Raw genomic sequence first — 7,013 nt, 5'->3', positions numbered from 1 at the left:
TTTCAACACGGAATCTGTAGCCTCTGTTAATGATCTAATTGCTAGTTAGCTTGACTAATCTTGTATGTGAAGTTCATTCGTTTGTGCCCCAAAAAGAGCTTACAATCTCATGGTACTAAATTCACTTCTGGATTTAAGTAAAGGAACTGCGGAATCACAGTTATGAATGATCTTTTCTTGTTGTTGATAACAAAGGCTTGATTATGCACAGAATGATATAAAGACAATGAAATTAGTTTGTTGATTCATTTATCACACTAATTAACACTCATGTTGAGGGGAAAGATGGGCTCATCATGCATTACAATTATTATTTTTCAAGCTGACAAGATTAGGTGGCTCTTGATTTTACATAAATGCAGCAGCAAACAAGATAAGTCAACAACTTGTAAATGATGAGATTGCATTGAATTTGTATATGTCAACTGTATGGAGCTGCAGTTTGGTCCTTCAATCTATCTATCCATGGAATAAACAGAACACAACTATTTGTACTTGATTGCATTCTTTATTTTTGAAACATTTCTCGCCAACATTTGCGTTAAAAGCACATGACCCAAATATGGGATTGGGATCATTACTGATAGTTTGGAGCATAATAGATTTAATGAAGCATATCAGCCTCTATCGAGCCTGGAATAGTGATAGACTTATTTCGTTTATCGAAGATGATCCATAGTTACCGGATGCAGAATCTGCTTCAAAAGGACTCTTGTGATGCCAAAAACCAGGTTGTTCAGGCAGCGGCAATTCGTTTTCACTTCCCAACATCAGAAGCACGGATGACATGCTTGGCCTTTCCTCAGGATGCTGTTGTACACATAAAAGGCTAATGTGGATGCATCGTAACACCTGTGATAGATTGCCAGTCTCTGCTAAGAAATCATCAGCAAGATCCAAAGGTCTTCCTTCTTTCCATAATCTCCATGCCTGCAGCAACATGAAATTCATTTATCATTTGTGTTAAAAGTTCTGTAATTCCATCTGGTAAAGAAGAAGAAGAAGAAGAAATTGGGTGCCAAAGCAACAACTTGTTGAAAAAAGGAAGGAGAAATATACGGTGACATTTCAGCTATTGGTTTAATGACTTATGAAACCAATATAGGCTTGTCGTTTGATTGTTTCTTGTACTTTGGCTAAATGCCATTTTACTGTGTCGTTTTATTTGGTCCGTGTAAGGCTAAAAGGCCACAATTTTTTTTTGTCTGGTATTTTGACTATTTTTCAGAACCATTGGAGTGTCCGTTGCAAGACACAGAATTCCAAGTCTGGCATCCTGTGCTTAGCTGTTATTCCTCAGCATTTCATTCTCCAATACCGAATTGTGTGGTCGGTTTTGTTTGCTACTTTCTTTATATATGAAATATGAAAAATGGGTGGGTGCTTCTCTTCCTAACTTCTGGTTTTCCTCATTATTTTTGCTAGCCTGTTTTTTACCTTTTCTGAGATTCACTTTCTTCGTAGTTTATTTTTCTCTTTTATTAGAGAAATTTCTACAATTTGTCAGTTGAAGATAAGTAACAAAAGATAATGACAAAAAGGCTTACACGTTCAATAAGGTTGCCACTTTGCTTTTGATGATAGAATCCTCTATTCTTTCTTCCACTTATCATCTCCAACAACAGTATGCCAAAGCTAAACACATCTGATTTTACTGAAAACAGGCCATCGATAGCATATTCTGGTGCCATATAACCGCTGCAGGACATTGTCAGATAAAAGTATGTATTTTCATGGGGATCTATAGATCAAATTTGCAGAAAAAGTAGACTTACTAAGTTCCAACCACTCTGTTTGTATTGGCTTCAGTCTGGTCTCCTCCAAAAGTTCTGGCCGTGCCAAAATCTGAAATTTTTGGGTTCATCTCACTATCAAGCAGAACATTACTAGCTTTCAGATCTCTATGAATAATCCTTAATCTGGAATCTTGATGAAGGTAGAGTAGTCCCCTAGCAATCCCACAGATAATTTGGAAACGCTTGGGCCAATCTAATACTTTGCATCTTCTTTGATCTGTCAAGTACTGCATTCATGTTAATTCTGTATCTATTTGACTTTTTGAAACAGCAAAAGAAAACTATTTCACAAGCCGAGAGCAGAAAATATAGAATTGAAAGGTTGCTGACCAAAAATAAATGAGTCAAGACTTCTGTTAGGCATGTATTCATAAACCAGCATTTTCTCCTCTCCATGAATGCAGCACCCAAGAAGCCTTACAAGATTCCGATGCTGAAGTTTGGCAATCAACTTTACTTCAGTTTTAAACTCGTTCAATCCTTGTCCGGAACTCTTTGAAAGTCTTTTCACAGCAATTTCTTGTCCATTTGCAAGTGTGCCCTGGAGAATAAGAACATTTTGATGAGCTTTCAATAAAAATGAATTCTCTGTACTTGAGATCACTTCAGTAATATGCTGTCAACTTTACCTTCTAAACAGGTCCAAAACCTCCTTCACCTAGCTTGTTATCAAGACAAAAATTATCAGTAGCTCTGGCTATCGTACCTAGCTGGAATACAGCAAGGTCCATATCTTCACTCTGGCCTTGGTTCATTTGATCCATTTCATCCCTTTCTTCAGCTTCATCTGAAACAGTAGTGAAAATAGGCTAGCATTCAACATAGAAATATGCTTTCTTATGCATATTGATAGATTTAGATAGAAGAAAAAAGGCTGTATGCTTCTTCTGAACACTAAAACAAAAAATATCCAACCGATTGTTGATGGACTCCCTCTTTTGTCAGATCATAAAACAAAATTGAAAACCATCTATTATCAAATTTGATAAGGAATATAAGTGAAATGGCAAATGTCAGAATTACTGTTTTCTTGAAAACAGGGCAGGGATTTGATAGCGCTGCTGTGAGCAAAAATGATTTCGGTATTTGTATCAAATACCAACTTTCCCCCGCTTCATGAGGACCATAGTCGATGTTACCTTCTAATTTTCTCCTTCTTCTCCGGATGTAATAAATGACTACAAGAATCCCCAAGAACAAAGAAATTGGTGTTGCAATTATCACAGCCAGCTTCGCCTTAGGCTTGTTGTTCAGTTCTGATGATCAATATTGATGAAGGAGCACAAATAAAATTATACAATTTTCAAAAGAAATTATCACAAGTAGGGGCGGAGTTAATCAATTTTTGTTAAGGGTTTAGAAACAGACAAAGAAAAGTTAAAAATTTTAAAAATTAATATATTGAATTTAATCAATAATCAAAAAATTGTTAATAAAAAATAATTTTATATAACATGTAAATAAAAAAAAGACTTATAATAGTTTTTTAAGAAAGTTGTGCTCGATTATATTTTCTAAATTCAAATTCATCAATTAAATTTTATATACTAAAAAAATCTATTTTTTTAAGATTGAGTATTGGACATTTTGATTCATATGGCTTTTATTCATGAGTTGAAGTATTAAGGCTTGATGGCTCAAGTGTAGGAGAATCATTTAGACGATTTGTATTTTTTCTTTTAAAGTATTTGTTAGTTGTTTTCAACTTACTTATACTTTAATCAAACTTGAAAAATCAAATTAATACATTCAACATGCAATATTCTTTTTTATTTCTATTTAAACTTATAATACTAAACATGAAACTATAATGCATAAAATATAAATAATTAAATGCGATATATAAGATTAATAATTTCTTCTTATATAATTAAGATTATTCAAAAACTATATATTCAAGAAAATTTTTTTTAACTAAATATAAAACGTAAAGCATATAAAACATATATACTCAAGATAATTTCCTCTTACATAATTAAGATTAATCAAAAAATGATATATTAATAAAATTTTAAGCAACAGTGCATCACTACAACTTATATTTGAAAATTGTATAATAATTTATTAATTTTAAAAATTAAAATAATGAAAAATAAAATTCACATAGTAAAAAAAAAGTCAAATATAATAAGTAGAAGATAAAACTTACATATGACATAACAAAAAAAAAAGAATATGATTGATGGTTTGTAGAAATTTGAAAAAACAAATCTATAAAAATTTAGAACATATAAGCAAATAATATAAAAAATATAAATAAAAATAATAATATAAATTTAAAAAATAAAAAAGTTTAAAATTAAATAAAGCATGTGGGATATTTTTTATTATTTTTTATTTGTATTAATTATTAAATAAAAAATTATTTAAAGACCATGAAGAGAATATATTAAAAAATTTTAAAAAATTTTACAATATAAAAAAATTTTAAAATTCTGGGAGGTCAAACTGTTTGAGGCTCCGCCCCTGATCACAAGCTGTAACAAGAATATGTTGCGATTTTAAACTGATACCTGCTTCTGAAGCAGAGACTCTGATGTAAAGATCCTGGCCAGCTGATGGAAATTGTTTAATATCAATTAGATCACCAAACCACATGGCGCAGCCGCTACCTCCTCCTCTAATATCTGCATTAGTGTATGCCATACAAGAACAGTTCTGCAAGCACCTCGCCTTGCATTCCTCGAGATTCATACTTTTGCTCACCCAAGAATGTGAGGCATCTGGCGTTTTCACCCTCTCAATTCTAATAAATCCATCTCCGCTTTGGCAGTTTAATGGCTTATTGTGTATACACCCTTCAGACCAGTCTAAGGAGTTCCATCTTTCAAGCGATTTGGGCCTGAACGCTTTCAAACATCGGCAAGCTGGAAGCGTGGAATTATCGCAGTTCCCATTTGCACCACAAAGTCCATATCTGTCACAATAATCGCTTGGCAAGTTGGAATACCAATCCCAAGTTTGAGTTTCTAGGTTCCATGTGTACCGCTGTCTTAACTTTTCAGTTTGGTTCAAAACTAACCTTGACTTCACCAATTTATTTTTGAGGTAATATGTGTAGTACACCTCCTCCTCATTCCAGACAAAGTTGTAATCATAGACCGGATTTGATCTGTGATTTGTCGCGCCACTAAATCCATCGCCATTCCATAGGCCACTGCGATGGTACTTTTCTGAGCCTTTCCGCAGCACCATTTCTGGATTGCCTTGGAGCTCCACCCCATAAGTAAGGTCCCCAAGAGATGGATCATCTGAGTTCTTCCATGCTACTAGTCTTCGATTTAAACCAGTTCTCAGGTCCCAACCAATCTTCATCCCGGGTAACATTGTATCAGTTGGATGATCAAAGCTTTGCCAAAAGTAGTTCTCTAAATTACCATCGTTTCCATTTCTAACAACAAGATTGCCTGAATCCAGGAGCTGCAGAATCGGATTCTGAGCTGCTTTTGTGGAATTAGTTGACCAAACAGTTGTTTGGTTCTGACCTAGAAGCACGACTCTGCCAGTGGTTTCTATCCTCAGCAAGCCAGTGGTGTCATTTATCGGGTTTATCCTGTTTGCAACCCAAACCACAGTTTGCATGGGGATGTTATTGTACCAAATTCCCAAGTAACGATTCTTAGAACTCCCCGGAGTGAAGAAACCCAATATAAAGCTTCCATCACTAGAGACCAAGGTCTTGCCATCAATGAGTGGTTCAGTAGGAGAAATCTTGTCGAGTGCGTTGGAAGCTTTTGAGAAGATGATGAGGAAACAAGCACTGAAAGAAAGGATATCCATGTCCATGGATGTATAGTCTGAAAGCTTTTTGCTTAGAAGATAAGAATAGACGCCATTTGATTGAACATTCTAAACAGCATTAAACTCCAGGCTTCTAGGCAAGACTTTGGCTCGATTGACCTTGGAATTATTCATCGATCGTGACAGAGACTACGAACTAACATGATGGAAGTATCTTTAACTAACATGATGGAAACATCTTTAGCTTAATGTAGAGATCCCAACTACTCCGGTAAATCCAAGATGTTAAAATTCTTTGTTACCCAAAAAATCAGGGAACTTTACATTTGATTCTATCATAAAGTAACATCTAAAAATGATTTCCTTGTACACTACTAGACCGTAAGACTATGACTAAAACCAAGACCTTTCAAGTTGCAAGTAATTAAGCAAACATGCATTTCTAGACTTAGAAAAAACGTCATGTAGAAGAAGGTTTTATGGTATTTTAAGGTCTAAATAGGCATAATAAGATATGTTGGGTGCCAAGGAGACAAGAGGAGGTAAGAGGAAATTTTTGAAATAAAATAATATTTTATTAATAAAATAATATTAAAATATTAATGTCAAACCCTGCTTTGTAAAATAATTATAATGTCATTCACATGCTTGATAGAATGTTTATATATTAGGACGTTCGAGAAATCGTTAAAAGACGATATTGCTCCTAATGGTATCATTAAGTCGATTAAGCCTCGAACTAGTTCAAATAGAAATTTTAAGGTGAAATTAAGAGTTTTACAGTTCAGAGATGACTCAAAATGGTAATTAGGAGTTCGAGGATCAATTTGGAGTCAAACCAGAATTTTCACTATCTATGGGCAAAATTGTAATTTTTCCACCCGCGAACAAAATTTGAGATTTTGAGAGAATTTAGATCACATTTGACAAATTGAAGAATGGTATGAGTATAAGGGATGAAAAATATGTTTATGGGTAATTTTTCAGTTTTTTTGGGTAAAAATGTAATTTTTCACTTTACGGGGGCAAAAGTGTAATTTTTAAAAATTTACTCCACCAAAACTTTGAAAAAGTCTAGAATTTCATGGAAGACATGGATAAGTGAAAAGGATTGAGTGGTAGAAAAAGAAAGTAAAAAGGATGGCTAGAAAAAAATAAAATAATAAAAATTCAAAAGGTAAATAAAATAATAATATTTTATTAAGCCTATTAAAAGGCTTGAAAATTCCTGAATTCTTCATTGGGATGGTCAGCCAAAACCAGCAGGAGAGAGAGAGAAATAAGAACAAACCCTAGAGTGAGAAAATTCAAAGAAAAAGTGTGATTTTTCAAGGAATCAAGTGTTTAAAGGTATGATTTTTCAAGCTTAGCTTAAGATTTATCATTTCCATGCATTTCTCCTTATTTTCCATGGTTAAATTATGTGTTTTGATGATGGATTCAAATCTGATCATATGGGTTTAGAGAGAGAAAGTT

General features: G+C 33.6%; 1 pseudogene; it reads right to left on the bottom strand.

Moving 5' to 3' along the window:
- Positions 375-5,633, bottom strand: LOC108662947 (annotated as a pseudogene).

The sequence above is a fragment of the Theobroma cacao genome, chromosome 7, assembly GCF_000208745.1.
Source record: "Theobroma cacao cultivar B97-61/B2 chromosome 7, Criollo_cocoa_genome_V2, whole genome shotgun sequence".
Classification (NCBI taxonomy): domain Eukaryota; kingdom Viridiplantae; phylum Streptophyta; class Magnoliopsida; order Malvales; family Malvaceae; genus Theobroma; species Theobroma cacao.
The sequence above is the reverse complement of the archived record's forward strand: the minus strand, read 5'-3'. Positions and strand labels throughout refer to the sequence as shown.